Source organism: Phlebotomus papatasi, chromosome 3 (genome assembly GCF_024763615.1).
Source record: "Phlebotomus papatasi isolate M1 chromosome 3, Ppap_2.1, whole genome shotgun sequence".
In the NCBI taxonomy this organism is placed as follows: Eukaryota; Metazoa; Arthropoda; class Insecta; order Diptera; family Psychodidae; genus Phlebotomus; species Phlebotomus papatasi.
Window position 1 is genome coordinate 42,563,403 of NC_077224.1, and position 17,016 is coordinate 42,580,418.

Genomic DNA, 17,016 nt, shown 5'->3' on the forward strand with positions numbered 1-17,016 from the left:
ACAAATACTATTCACCACAGTCCTCTATGACCTTTTCGTACTACAGAAATATATGTCCATTTTTGACAATTTTTCTTCATAAGCGTAGATAATTTGTTTTAATACGTTTTGATAAATTTCTCTAATGTGTAGAGGCCATTAAGTAAAAATGTAACAAACTTCATAATAATGAAGCTGAAATGAAAATATCAAACTTCCTTAAGTCTTCCTTATTTTAAAGCTGGTTGGGAAGACCCTTTCAGCTTTTATGGTCTCTTCACACTAGATAATTTATATCCATATTGAAGAGTTTTTCTACACAAGCATAGAAAATTTGCTTCAATATGGACATAAATTTCTCTAGTGGGTAGAGGCAATTAACGACAGAAGTTTTTTAGGTATAATTTAGATATGAATAAAGTGACACTATCCCTTAGTTTTGAATTGTAAATCCTTATTTTTTTAGGGGTATGATTGCAATTTACATAGGCCTTATACAGATTTACGATTTAAGCCGAGAGACGGCTTAGAGGGCCACTGATGGGAGTGTAGTCTAGTCATTATTTTGATTATAATTATGTTACGATGCGTCTCGGCTTAAGTTGTAGGTCTATCCTACACACTAGGTTATCCATTAGTAATAAAAAGGTTGAAGGGGTTCAATATCATCTCGATAATGACATTAATCACTCGCGAAACGATGAAAATGCATTTTTTTAAACTTGCCCAAAGTTGGGAACATCTATTCCTGAACAATTATCAGGCAAGGAAGATGTATTGACAGTCACATCAAAGTATTGAAATTTTTTAATGTACCTTTTATTAAAATGAAAATGTAAATAATATTGCTATTTTCTTTAAACTACAGAACCCCGCTGTAGGCCATCGCTCTATAGTCCACAATTTATCGACCGTTGATTTCAAAACACTGATTTTAAGTCAGGTTATGTTTTTTAGAACGCGACATGCAATGTTGTCATAATTATTTTAATATTTTTGACAAATTTTATTGAGTAGTTGTGATAATTGTGATCCATAATGAAGAGAGCGAGGACAGGTACCACAATCGCAAAGAAAGTGGAAGTCGTCGAGCAATTTCAATACTAAAAGTCGTTGATAATTTTAAAAAATGACATGGACTATATAGTGCGACCCAAGTGTCAAATCAGGAACCAAATATGGCCTATAGCGAGGCTCTACTGTATCTTCTTCCAAACGATTAACGGCCTCTACATACTAAAGGAATTTATGTCCATATTGAAGCAAATTCCCTACGCTTTTGTGTAGGAAAATGTCTTCAATATGTACATAAATTGTCTCTAGTGTGTAGAGGCCATGAGAGAAGTGTCCCTTTCATCGTCTATTGTTTAAAATTACAATAAATAATGATAATAATTTGACATGACATATCCAATTAATCGATAGACAATTCAACAAGAATATTCTGTAGGTACCAATAAAATATTAATTTATATTACAAACCTTACCAAAGAGTGTTATGCATATTTTCTTTCAAGGCTGATGTTTAAAAAATACTTGCATTTAAAAAAAAACATTTATTTCATCATTTCTAATAGAAAAAATAGTTTTAAATGTACAATTGACCTAAATTAAAAGTAATAGCATTATTATTTTTTGAAAAATTCAGATAATATATAATGAAGTATATCGTGCAATTTTGCATAACAAAAAATCCTAGAAATAACATTTGGCATTATAAAAAAACGGCTTTTCATGAATTTGTAATTTATTTCCGCATTTTACATGCGCCAATAATCCCAGAAAATATAATTTTCTGATTATTTGGACCTTTGTGAAAAATTCACAGCAACTTTTATTAACAATAGTCGGTATCATTGACGAAATTTAATTTTAATTTTTTGTCGGATGATTTTTTTCTGTTGTATGTAATATCTATTGGTCTCTCCCGAATGTGTTTAATGCAGAAATTGTGTAATTTATACAGAAAAATATATACTAGTGTTTGTAGACGGGGAAATGGTTTTACGCGAAAAATTTTTCCAAATGATGCAAAAAATGAACCAATAACAATTAGAGGGATGTGTGATCTGCAATTATATTTAGTCAATAAAAAAATTCGCTTTATCTGGGCGGAGTGTATGTTGTGTTGCAAATTCGATACTGACATATCTATATAAGTATATTTTGTGGGAGGGAAAAAATTCGATGCTGGATGATGATAATGTATTTTTTTCATCACTGCAATGGAATCAATAATTGAAATTTTCATGTATTGTTTTAAAAATGTCACATTTTCTCCTCATTCTGTAAAACCCTCCTTCTCTGATTCTCAGTTTTTTTTTATCCCGCATTTGCTATTCCTTCCCTCTTGGATCTGAGAATTTAACCAAAAAAAAAAGGATATAAGATGAATCTTTGGCATATCTCATCCCTCAAAACCCCCTCACCACTTTTTTTTTACTTATGCCTTTATACTCTGTAATACACGTAAAAGTATTTAGTTTCCATTTTAATATCGTGAAATGGAAAATATTCAAATTTTTTGGCACAAGATATTGTAGAAGGGAAATTAAATATTCACAACCCCTCATATAATAATTTCTATAGCGAACAGAACAAGAATAAAGTGTACACATTTGTGCTTAGTATAGATATGTATAAAGCATTATTCACAAATACACCACCACAGAAAAGAGAGACTGATGAAGGTTTTTCATCATATTAAATAAACATCGTATACATGCACACATATATTCCACGCACAAATGAGAAAGAGGTGCGCAAGGGGCTACACCACCCACCCAACCCCCTAATACCAAGGTGGTTGGTAAGTGGGTGGTTAGTGAGTAGTGGGATACAAAACGCACCCCTTGTCATTAGTATAGCATATTACATACACCTTTACACAATTTCTGCTCAAACATATTTTTGCACCCTTGAGGAGGGTTCAACATTTTTTTTTCTACAGCCTTTTTTATCCGCGTAGAAATACCAAAGACACCTGTAGAAAATATCATATATCTATATAATGTCTAAACCAAGATCATAATGGCAGAAACTTTCCTCCGAAATATTGCTACTTTCTAATCAAAATGAGCTATTTATAGAATCAGTCTATTTATCACAGAAGAAATAGCATGCAATAAAGCACAAACAAGCATGTGAGAAATTGAAGACTGTTTGTGAAAGAGCGATAAGAGTTTGAATAATCAAACTTATCTCTTCGAGACATGAGGGATTATAAGAAATAGTTAAAGCAAAATCAAGACGCAATATTAGCGAAATGGCATAAAACATTTCCTCTATGAACTCATTTAGGTACAATTAATTTACCTTTGATTTTGGTTCAAACGATTTCGATTATCTCTTTGACATAGCCTATTAAAATTATCAAAATATGTATTATTCAGGTAACCCCCATATACTCAATATAAATAGTTTACAATAAGAGCGAGATTTCCTCATTACCTTCAGGATTCCTAAAATATTATTTTTACTGAGGAAATGGCAAGAGGCATTGTACACTGAACAATAAGAAATTAAATTCGATAATAAAAAGGGATGGGAAAGTATACCATAATTTGCAAAATGCTCGAAATTGTAACGTTGATGCCATATCTGAAAATTACTTTCAACTGTTTTGCCATTTACTATGATCAACAACTGATTTGAATCTATTGGTAAATGACTCAGAAGATCGCCCAAAACGGTTTAAGAATGATACAAGCGAATTTCGAAAGAAATTACTTATAATGTTACCAAAAGTTTATATTTTATTTATTTATTTTGATGTACCGGACTTTTTGCCTTTTTGTACATTTTTCAGTTTACAATTTTTTTTTATTTAGATTACATTGTGTATGAAAAATATATCCATTCAGACGCTTCAGTCCTTTGCACCGGGGGGGAATCGAACTCACAATTGTGACAGTCGAGCCAGGGGTCAGTAATTGGTTTTTTGAGTTGCTAACCAAGATAACATTGTTTTACCTAATTTCTGGTTTAACCCTTTAAGGCGTCTACACATTGGGAGCAATTTTCGTCAAAAATTGCGTTTTTGACAGAAATTTGACGTTTCCCCATACAACGCTGCAGGGAATTTCCTTCAAAAAAGCAATTTTTGACAAAAATTGCTCCCAATGTGTAGAAGCCATTAAGGACGAGAAGCTTTTCTCTGAGCGAAATTCAAAGAAATCAAGTTTCCCTCGATATTTTAGCCAAAATAAGAGATTTACGGTTAAAAAGAAATTTTCCCATCCCTAGGAGTCCTAGAAAACTATGAGTCATATATGACCCAATTGTCCTTAAAGGTAAAAAAGCACAAAATTTTCCAGACGACTAGTTTACTCGTTTGCTCTGTTATTTTTTTAAAGATAAATAACTTGAATATATTTGTAATAAAAAAAAAATATTTAGAGTACGAGTAAAAATTAAAACGATCAAAAATTTATTTAAAAAAATCTCATTCAATTTTTGGTCTCAAAGACTCTTGAAGACTTGTACACAAAAACAATAATTTTTATGAAAAAAATGTATTATTTACTTCATTTTTAATCGCATGCCTCACAAATACAATTGGTCTTATAATCCTCTTTTCTGATAGCACCATGTGTACCCCAGTTTTCTTCGAAACATGTTTGATGGTAATGTTATTTGTCTCTGGGAATTTAAGACGTACAGTTGCACATTGCTGTGGATCTGGGAGTTCTTCCGGAGTTGATGCGTTTTCGATGAAGACTTCAAAGTCCACTTCATCCACATTTTGTTCCAAATATATTATGTCGCTTTCGTTAAGTACAAGATTGTCGGCATCATCGGTATCTTCCGGGCATAATATGTGGATGATTTCGGGTTCATTGATCATGAATTTTTTTCCATTTTTGAAGTCATCTACAAGAGTAAAAAGTTATGAATTTACAACATATACGCAGAAGTGTCTTATAAATTATCAAAATATTATCTTCTTCAGTCAGTATTGCATTGGGAAATCTCAGCTAATTGATATATCACACAATATTACACGAATAATTAACTATTTTGCGCACACATACACAAAAACATGAAACAGTCTAACTTCAAATCTTCGAACATACACAAGAGACAGATTCGGTGTTTTTTTTACCTTTAGGGACGATTGGGTCACATATGACCCATGAAAATTATGAAGCTTTCCTGAAAATACCAATAAACTATAATTTTTACCTTTTTGAGAAATATTATGTATAGTTATTATAGTTTCTAGTCCCAAGAGGTTTTTGCTTAAAAAAAATTAGAAATATTAAAAATATTAAAATTCAAGCACCAACGTGAAAATTTGAAAATTCGTTATTTTTGAGCTCAGATATTTTTATATAGCAAATAGCTGGAGATTTTTAAAAAATATCCTAGATTCCTACATCTTTCTACTTTGTGATTTGGTAAAAACATTAGAAATAAATAACTTCAGGTAGTCAGGAAAAATTATTTTCTCTATGGGTTACGCGTGACCCAGTCGTCCTTAAAGGGTTAATAAGGTTTATTAAGAGATATTTTTCACTTGGATAATAATTGCCTCCTTTTTTTATGTAAGGTGATAAACACTGAAACAGCCCTCAGGGCAGATGTAGCCACTCTTCCGTAGCAGGCTAAAACTACCGATGAATTTTTACTAATACATGGATAATTGTTAGATGAAAAGGTACTATCGATATTCCTAGCAATATTATCATTCGGAGGAGCAATTTGTGAAATAATAAGTTACAAAAATTTCTTTAAAAGTCAGCTAAAGCCTTTTCCTTTAAGATTTAGTGACATATCTAACATCAGTGGGCTTCAGTGTATCAAGTAAAACAATATTTGGTTTCTCCAGTTTAAAATTCATTCATTCATTTTCAACCGCTTATCCCTATTGGGGTCGCGGGCCCATGACATCCAAATTAGCATCCCAATGCTTGTCGATCCTCCGCCAGTTCAGGAAGATGTTCGGGTTCGATCCCGAGGCGTTCCAAGGCAAGATTCTGAATTTGATTCAGCCACCTCGTCCTATGTCTGCCTCGAGATCGAGGTCTCCTGACAATGGCTTGCATAGCTTTTCTGGAGAATCTTTCTTCATTCATGCGTTGAACATGTCCATACCATCGAAGTTGTGATCTCTCGACCCGAAGAAGCAGCTCCTCGACTCTTAGTTCCTCACGAACGGCTACATTCCTCACTCGATCTCCCTAGCTGGGGTACTCGTCTACCCTAGCCGGAGTACTTGTAGCCAATGTGTCATACATTTTCAATATCCTCTCTAGAAAAAGTCAAGGATTTTAGAGCTTTGACCTGCACTGTTTCATAGAGCCAATATCCTAATGCTACTTATGAAACATAAAAGCATTGGACAAATCTTATTATTTTTTTTCACAAGTCATGCGCGAAATAAGAATTATTTGCTGGTTAAAAGTACTCCGGTCTCCCCTATTGGACTACCGGACAAGTTTAAATTGCTTATTAATCGGTAATTTATTTTTCCCCAAAACTGAGTTTTAATCAATATTTCGAAAATTATGAGATAGACTTTAAAAACCGTTTGTGAACGTTGTTAACCAGTCAACATTAGGATTTAGGTCAAATTTTGTAAACTACACAAAATTGTTAACACTCTGCCACTCGTGAATTGGATCTCTAAAGTCAGGACTTATTGACACCCTACGCTGTACCATTTGAAATACGAGATTTGAATATCTATCCTTATCAGAAAATGTAGACTAAAGAAAAAACGTTATATTATGTATATTTTATTAGATACTTTAAATGAATTTCAAGATTTTAACAAAAGTGTCAATAGGGGTTCCCTGTCGAAGAGGTGTTCCTTCGACCCTATTCACGAGTTCGAAAATTTCGCTAAGCTGTAACGGTTTTTCTGCTTACATTTCAGAAGTGGGATCAATATGTGGTTTAGGTGCAATGGAACATCCTCGAAAAAATAATTTTCAGTTGTCGCAAAGTTGCACATATTTTGCAGTTTTTCTAAAAGCCGTGATGTCATGATTCATATTTTCAGATTGCATCCTTTGAAAATTATCTCAAGACATCTTGAAACACCCAGCTATGAGGGGTATACCTTTAAATTCTTCAAATTCCTTTCCCAATTTAAATTGTACCTAATCTATATTTAATTAATTTCGTTACTTCTCAATTTTTTTTGTCAATTATATATAAATATTTTAATATTATAAAATGACAAACATCCCTCAGTTATTATGTAGAAAAAAAATCATACGCGTAATTTAACAATGTAGAGCATCATTTGCCAGCATCCGGTATTCCAGTAACAGGCAGTGAAAAACGTTTTGCTTTTTAAGAGAATTTCTTTGTGCCATTGAATGTGTTTGTGTTGAAAAAATATGAATGTGTTTGAGGGTGCGGAAAAAAGCGCACACGCAAACATCCATGCCATAGTTCATCTTACAGCATTAAATACATTCACATCCCTAATGTTACATTACAAATACCAGCATACCCATTACACCATCTACCACCCTCCAAGGTTCCAATGGGAGAGAAAAAGCCCTCTTCTTAGGGGTTGGGAGGGATGGCAAGGAAGAAAAAGGGAACCCATCGCTTACGCCAAAAAAGTCCGCGGGGTGAAAGGCATGGAAGCACTACGGAGAAACATGGAGAAACTTTCGTTAACTGGAGGAGTATAGTACCAAAGTACCATGTCGCAGGGATGATTATGGAGTTTTGCGAGAATATAATTGCGCCATGGAATGAGGTATGAACGAGAGCGCGCGCGGTGAAATAAAATCCTCGCATTTTAAAACATTTCGTTTATCGATCGAAGTTTTTAACGTTGCCCCTCTCCCCCGTCCCCACACCCACCTAAAACGGCACCCACCCTCATATCCTGCGTACAATTTTCCTCTACCACCCTGAATATATTATGACTATGTAGAGCCAGTTGAAAAAGATAAGGGTTGGAGGGTGCAAATAGGCGGGTGATGCTTTCGAATATTCAAAGCAATATAAAATACTATTTGTAAATATAGTGAAGTATAAGGGGGATGAGGGTTTAAATTTTGAGAAAATGAAAATTATCAGGCTCTTTCAAACGCAAACGCGTCCTTTTATGTCTCTCTCTTTCTCACTGTCACTTAGGGTAGAATAATAGAAACACGCCCTTCATTGAACTTAATCTCAATACAGCAACTACTAAAAAATAGATTCAAACAATCCTAAAACCCTTAACCAACCTCCCCTCTAAAAAAAAAAGACATTCCCGGATGAAATTTCACATGATACCACACATGTCTATTTGATGATATTTTCGTGAGAGAAAGGTGCTACAAAAAATTCATTTGCTATTAAAACAACCCTAAAATAAAATTGTTTTTATGTCTACCACCCCTCCCGTGAATATTGTAACACTCCGCCACATAACAGCTCCGACGCACGTAGAGCACTTTCTAAAGAATACGCCAAGAGGATGCTGTTATAGTAACCATTTCTAGTATCCTTGTGCGTTATCGTACTATCGTGGATTACAAGAAGAAATTGATGTAATATTTGGATACTTTCTACGCAGCAATAAATGCCATTAGCAATGTAAACTTCATCTCGCAAACTCTATCGAGATGCCAGCGAAATTCTATAATAACAAGAAAAAGCAATTTATTTTACAATAACCAATAACTTGCAGTAAAATCAATAAAGAAGTAGTACGATTTATTACAGATGGAAAAAATAAGGAAAAAGTAACTCAAATATGCCATGATTAGTCTGTTTTCAATCATGATGATTATTATGTTATCAATTTTTTTTACTAGTCTAATAACTCTAATGGATTCTGCAAATTATAAGAAATTTTCAGAATTTAAAATTTACTCCAAAATGATCGTTTTTAGCAAAAATTATTGAGAGGTCTTAAGGCTTGAAATAATTTCTAAGGTTTAGAGGAAATATAGGTACTTTACTGATTCATTATCAGTTGTTATCAATTTCAATATGTTAAAAAATTTAAATCATTTCAAGTAAATCCGATTTCTAGTAGGGGAAAGTGGCCTGCCTTTGAGTGCGGCAACCTTTGAATATTTGAATTTTTCTCTTACTTTCCAAATCAAAAACCGTTTTCTCTAAACTATAGTCATTACAATTATCTTCTATTAACTTCGATTAACAAAATAGAATTTTTGCTTCGCGAAATAAGAGAAAAAAATAAATGTTCAAAGGCTGCCGCATTCAAAGGCAGACGACTTTCCCCTAAATCAATTGAGTAATACATCTTTTAAAATAGTTTTACTTTGTTCTCGATCATATAGAAAAAAATTCTGCCTATTCCAAGATCAGAAAACTAAACTTACTTAATGTAAGACCGTCTTCAAACTAGAGGTTTAGCATAGTTTCCGAAGGCCTGAAAATCCTAAATAGCAACCAATTAAATTTGTTCTTCTGGTTCAAATATATTAATTCCCCTTAATAACCCATTTCTTCCATTTCTTTCCAGAAATTAGAGCAGTTAAGCGTTATGGCTAAGCCTTACATCTGAAGCCCGTATAAGTCTTCATTTTTGCCTGACACTTTCCATGTATAACATCTTTAAATTACGAAAAATCGCAAGGAGCCTCCGATAAGACGGACTTTACTTTACTTTATAAAAGGATTTCTGGAGAAAAGAACCTTTGTGAAATTCTAAAATAGATAGCGGATTCGTATTCAAAGAATCCAAATTATTTAGAAAATATTCACCAGTGCATCAATTTTGGAAAATAAAGGTAATAATTGTTATCTTCTGCAAGGAAAATATTTCAGAAATAGGGCTAAGAATTTCGATATTTTTTATTTACTAAATTCCTTGTTCGAATTCTAAGAAATTTACGACATTGAAGAAGGTCTATGGAGGCTATCTATAGAAAAAAATTGAGCCACTATCTTTTTTACCTTGGAAGATATTAAATTTTGAATTTTTCGATTTGTGACTTTTTGCCCCAGTCTCCCCTACCAATCAGATTCCTAAAATAAGAATGTCAAATATGCGAATTGTTGATGCAAATGATGAGGTGATACTGATATATAGCACTATGCACTCCGCCTATTTCTTTAAAATTGTGAATAATAAAATTATAAATTATGGATCTTATTGGTTTAAAATGGGAGATCGTTTAATAGAAATACAACATAAAGGGATGAAAAAAAGTCCCATGCTTTGCGATATGCTCGAACTCGTGACTTTCACATTATTTACCATTTACCTGTTTATAATCGATTTGAACCGTTTTATAAATCACTCAAAGATCGCCTAAAATAATTTAGGAGCAATACAATTGAATAATCTAAAAAAAACTGATTATCGATTTATAACAGGTTCATAACCGATTGAAACCAGATCAGACTTTTTCAAAACATCAAGATCCATCTAACAAGTGCTCACGTGATCTCATTCGATTGAGAAATACACTTTCTAGATCTAGAGCTTTTTAATTTTGAGAAATGGTAATTAGGAACAGTATTTTCATATATTAGCGAAATGTCCATTTAGGTAACCTATAAAAAACACATTACAAAAAAAATTGAAAGGAATCGAACTACGCGTTTTCGAACTATCGTCAAAAAATCCATGGATTTGGAGAGGAAGCATAAGGATGACGAATAATAAAGGTCTTATCAAGGGTTTTTTGTCGCTCTATGGGGTAATCCCCCGAACAAGCATGTGGGAAGTTAAATTTATTATATAGAGCTATTTGAAGCCAATTTCCTAAATTGATCTCGGACTCAGCTCACAGTGCTCCGAGGAAAAACGTATTAAAACAAAAATTTAGTATATTTATTCCTCCATACAGTAAGGTATCTTATAATACGGAAAAACTTCCCATATAAATTTAAATCGAAATATGGGAAAATGGCTTAAAATTTCAGGCAACTTGTCAAGGGCGTGCCCCTGAATGTCCAAAATCACTATCTCGAACCGTTTGTCCTCTAAATTTGTTGTCAACAGAACAGAATTTCTCATAAATCGTTCGAAATGTAAAAATATTTTGGAAAAAGCGGTCCCCTGAACATTTTGAGGGTGTGAAAATTTCTCGGGGCAATAAAATCGAGGGAATATATGTATACTGCTCTCCCCTAGAATTCGAGCAGTCAAATTAAGTCTCAAAACCAAAAATATCCCATATTTCAAATATTTTATCAAAGCTTATCATTGATAAATCGACTACATAATTATTCTCACATCATTTTTGTTCAATTTAATTCATCCTGTAAGATTGTAACTACTTCCAAAAGCTGTGTATTGCAAAAAAGGATATCAGTTAAAAAAATCAAAGACTTTATAATCAATGTTGTGTATATGCTGGTATTTATTCTAGCTGTGAAGTCAATATTTTATTTCACCATTGAAAAATATATGTATACGAATCAAAGGAAAAAAGCATATAGTTCATGGAATTATTACTCTTGAAGCCCCTTGACTTTCAACCATCAACTTACATTAGAGTGAAAAGTTTGTAAGACTTCCCATTATAGCGAAAAGTATGAAGTAAAAATTTCCCAAGTAATATTGAGTTAATAAGAAATACAATGTAAAAGTAAGAGAAAATGTTACAAATGTAACATTATTATTTCCATCTTCATTTTTTTTCTTCGTCCTCCCTTCTCTGCCTATGTAATGTGAATAATATAAAAAAGAGTTATTGCCAGGAAAAGTATAAAATATACATTTTGATTTGTGTTGTATAATTTATATTTGAGAAGGAAAGAAAAGAAAACCCAGTGAAGGAAGAAAAAAAATAGGGAAAACTTTTGAGTGCTTGGAACTTTGAATATTTATGTCGAACCATAAAAATCTTTCATTTCCTCCTGCAGAAAATAAAATCGATTGATGTGTATTCAAATCAAGATGTTAGTACATAAAATTTCAATCTCTATCTTCAATGTTCTGCACGAATCTTTAAATTACACAATATTCTTCAAATTAACGTGATTTTATGACTTCAACATCTTGCGAACAGTTCAGGAGGAAAATGCTGCTGACAAAACGATTGAAAGGTAGAATTAACTAACCACTTTCGCACTTAATTTGGCTGAAAAAACCAAACCACATGTCACGTGATGGAATAATGAACTGACTTTGAAAGAAATCTAAGGTGATGACTTGTTCATCTTCATTAACATCACACGCAAACTAATTGACGACTGTATATTAGACTTTAGTTACTACCCTAAACCTTAGTTTTTAATTAATTTTAACATCATATGAATAAACAGAAATATATTTAATTTTACACTAATCTTAATATTAATAACACCTGGAAAAGAATGTAACCAATGTAACCACCCAATTAATCTAGGGGAAAGCGTGATACCTTCGGACGACTCAAGCTTCGAACAACTCATGTTTTATTAATTTGGCTCATTGTAATATATTACAGTAGACTCTCACTCAATCGGCTCTTTTTCAATCGGGCGACAAATTTTGTTGACAATTTTCACATTTAATTATGAAGCTAATTCGCTTAAATTCGCTGCAGTTCTTCCTATTTTATCGTGATTCTTTATAATTGAGCGCTTTTTGTGGAATGTACAAAGGCTTTGACGCTCAATTCTACCGCTAAACCGGATGACATTTTGCCCCATATTCCCGATTGAGAGAGAGTCTATCGTATATTGTAATAACTAGCTGGTCCAATGCTTCAAATATCCAGAAAAGATCTATGGTTAAAATTCATTAAAATCATAGAAAAAAAATTGAATTGTCTGAAGCTTGAGTCGTAGGAAGATACCGCTAGATATTGCTATTTACAAACTTTACTTTACCCATACTTTACACGGTCCCAAGCTTTACAATGACTAAATTTTTTGTATGTTTTTCAATAAATGTGACTCATCTCATCAATTTTTTGAAAACTAGGGGAAAATGTAATGTTTTAAAAATATATTGCGGAGTCGCATTTATTCATAAACATTAGGAAAAATTTAGCCATTATAACGTTTATGGGACCGTGCAAATTATGGGCACTTTCCCCTACATTTTTGATTTAAGATCAATATAGAAGAAAAAACACAAAAGTGCTAAATGTTTTATTGAATGTTCTTACGCATCATATACCGATTTGAACAGTTTATTAAATCGCTCTAAAGATAGCTCAAAATTAGATTGGAAGTAAAGGCGTCTACACATTGGGAGCAATTTTCGTCAAAAATTGCGTTTTTGACAGAAATTTGACGTTTCCCCCTACAACCCTGCAGGGAATTTCCTTAAAAAAAGCAATTTTTGACAGAAATTGCTCCCAATGTGTAGAGGCCATAATAGAATTAATTTTTGGATAAAAATTAATTGTATTTTATTGGTTCATATTCACAACCGATTTAAACCTGAGGCAAAGTGCCCAGTAGTCGACCGATTCCAAAACTCGGACAGTGGAGTTATTTATTCAGGGTTTTAGAATACGGCGAGAACTGGGACAAACAGTCAAAACAGGAATCAATACAAAAGAAAAGTCGATAATGCAGAAGCACTTGAGAACAGCAGTGCTAAAAAATGTTCATTTTTCATTTTAATAACATCATCATGATCCATTAAACTAATAAAAACGCATGTTCTTTAAGATTTTCAAACATTGTGCAACTGAGTTGTACCTTTACTCTGAAGACCGCCTTAGAGAAATCGGACAGTTATTTTAAAGAACATCCTAAGATTTCTTTTTAATACTATTAGAAATTATTTAATCGACACATGTTTCGTACTACATCGAGGTTCAATCATTTATATTACAGTTGTACAAAATTAAATGAAACATGCGAATACTATTAGATTTTTCTCAAATATCGTTATAATCGAAATTCATTTCATAATGATATTGATAAAATTGGATTACGCTAACACATCGCCTAATTAAATTCATTTTAATATATATTTGGTTTAGTAGATATTACAAGTGACGATTTAATTGTTCATTTCATTTAAATAGAAATACAAATAACAATAAATTTATATCTGCATTTTTTATAATTCAGTTCGCAATCATTTCATTTTAGCTGGGACACACACCTAACAATTAATTAAGATATGGTTTAGCTTAATTGTAAGCAAAATAATGATTAAACTAAATTTTCATCAACTTTCCTTAATATCCTTTATATATAGATAAATTCCCAAAATATTTCTTTTCTATAAGCATTACATCGAGCTTGGGAATTATTCAAAGAATAATACGTCAAACAATTCTTTAATTTCTAAAAATAAATCTAACAAAAAAAACTATGAAAAGAGTTAAAAATAATAAATAATCAGCTTGAAATCTTGAAAAAAAAATCAAAATGTACCTAAAAAGAGATATTTTTTCAAAATTACATTGACCCTTTAGGGACGACAGTGTCAAAAATCGGGGGTCAGAAAAAAACACTTTTTCTGACTTTTTAGAGCAAAACACTTTAGATGACCGTAGGAAAAATTTCATTTTTAGGTCACCGGTGACAAAATCGTCCTTAAAGGGTTAAGAAGTATAAAAAAATATTAATTATAAATTTTCTGAAGTAATGCCTAGTGCTAATTCCAATGAAAATGAAAAGAGGAAATCTTTCTCCTGGACATATTTTAGCACTTTTCAGTTCTAAAAATATTCTGCATTATCCACTTTTTTTCGGGTTGGTTTCTGTCTCGAGTCTCGACTGTTTTCCGCAGTCCTCGCCGTGTTCTAAAATCACCAAACGGGTCATGACCAAACTAACATTAAGAATAGTCGATAATGCAGAAGCACTTGAGAACAGTAAAGTAGGATAAGAACATGTTAATTTTTTCACTGGATTACCGCCATGATAACAGATATATCCAGATCAATTAATAAAGGACTCCAGAGCCAGAGAAAGTAAAAAAGCAAACTTTACAGGAGAGTAATTTTAAGCTGAGATTTTACTTGCTAAGGGTTTTCAAGATTCAAAGCTCCTGTAACTTAAAGAATAATTAAGTTTCTGGTATAGTTATTCACAGAGAAGATGAAGGGTATCTAAAAATATCAAAAAGCGAAAAATTGAATTTTGTAAAAAATTCAATTGTTCGACTTGTATTCTGAGCCGTCGATATCTCAAACAATTTGGACAAGTTTTGATTCGTAGAAAAGGTTTTGTTAATCCTCAAAAAGTCTGAATATTTTTCAATCGGTTAGAAATTGACAAAGAATTAGTAAAGAACATCATGCAAAATTGAACGATCCCGCATTTAAAGTTGCTTTGGTTTGTTAGAAAGGTCTTTGATTTTCTTACGTTTATTACTAACCAAAACGGAATAGGGTAGAATGAGGTAATTTTGAACAGAATTTAAATTTGATCTTTTAGATTTCGTGACTGTTTTAGAAAACTTAGAAACACTAATAAATTCTCTTGAAAGTATGACTTATGCTTATTAGTTGTCTCTTAATTGTCATTGTCAATATGAAGCAGCCAGGAAAGTTCAAAGTTTAAATTCAGATTCTGTTCAAAATTATCACACTGTAGGGGAGACCGGAGCAGAATTGGCGATTAGAATTAAATAAAGAAAAAAATGACAGAAATCCTTCTATCTCATTTTCTGGACAAACTAATGAAGATATCGACTTGGAATGTTCTAAGTACTCCCCCATAAGTTGATCCAAGGAATCCAAATATCATATCAATTTCATCCCCACGTCTATCTTTTCCCTCCAGAAACCACTCTTTTAGGATTTTTGTAATTTTTTCCATGCGTGTAAAATGTTAAAATTCTTGCAAAAGTCGATGAATAAAAAAAAGTAAGACGTCCAAAAAAAAAGTTTCTTCCACAAATTATACCCTTTGAGTTCCTCTAACGAACAGTCCAAGTGCGAGAATTGTGGGTCACTCCTGGTCCCAGCAGTAGATGGTCAAAATGACGCTGCAAAAAGTGTCTTCTTCGACATAAATAGTTCTGGATGACCATGATTTACCCATAGCCAATTACATATACCAGATTCTGAAAGCTAATGAACCAAGCTTTCCAACAATAGTTCACTCATCCAATTATGTTCATCAGGAGCTGAGATATACCACTCCAAACTTTTTACCTCTTCTACTGACAGAATATATGATCTCATCTAATATATTCAAATAAACAATGACCTAAGTATAAGAGGTAATATCCAGATAATTTTGGCATGAATTTAATTTTTGAACGTATGACAAATTACTTTTCAAAAAAAAACACTTTAGCTATCTGAAACTGCCCTACTCTCTCCTGTTTTTTTTATTGAGAACAACTACGGAATTAATATTGTTCTGCTTCTTGGAAACAAATCAAAATCATCAAAATAACATTTATCTGTGCACCCTCTTGAAACAGAAAGAATCGCAGAGAAATAAAAAAATATTTTCTCTTAAACATTATGGTAAAAGGTAAAGTATCGTGCACAGAACACTCAACAAATTTATTCTACTATCTGCAAAAAGAATCGCATTGCAACCAAAAAATAGCGAGAATTAGGGAATTTTTTAGCGGTTCTTGACTTTCGGAAAAGATGTTTCGTGCCATCATAAAATGTCATGATAAATTGTTGATTTCTCACGCAAAATTACAAAAGCCTGGTGTTGGTACGGCGGACCCTCTGCCAAAAAAAAAGAAGGCAGTGTGAGTCAGAGAATAAAATAGAGGAAATCTGCAACAGAAATTTTTAGGTGGTTATTATGTGCAACGAATGGAAAGCATCCCATAGTTTCTTTGGGCTCAAAATGTATTTTTGGCGGTCAGTCACCCCTTCTTCTTATACGGATGCTAATAAATGATGTTCCACCGTTTCAAGGCGCACACAAGCTAAAAGAAATCTATACACTTGGGGCTTTGTGATCGTCTTTTTGGCCACGGAAGAAAGACGAAAGCCACCAAAGATTGTGTATGGGTGTAAGTGCAACTAATTCGCAAACAATCGAGAAATGTACGAGAAATCTTCAAGTATAGAAGGGGCCAATATACGCGATGTGAACTCTGCACATGCAATCTTCCACAACTCAATTTTGTGCCCGTAGAGAAAAACTCACCAGGGCCCAGGTAATTATCTCCGGAAACTTTTTGGCCAACATCTCATTTGGGATCCCAATAATCATCTTCGGATTTTT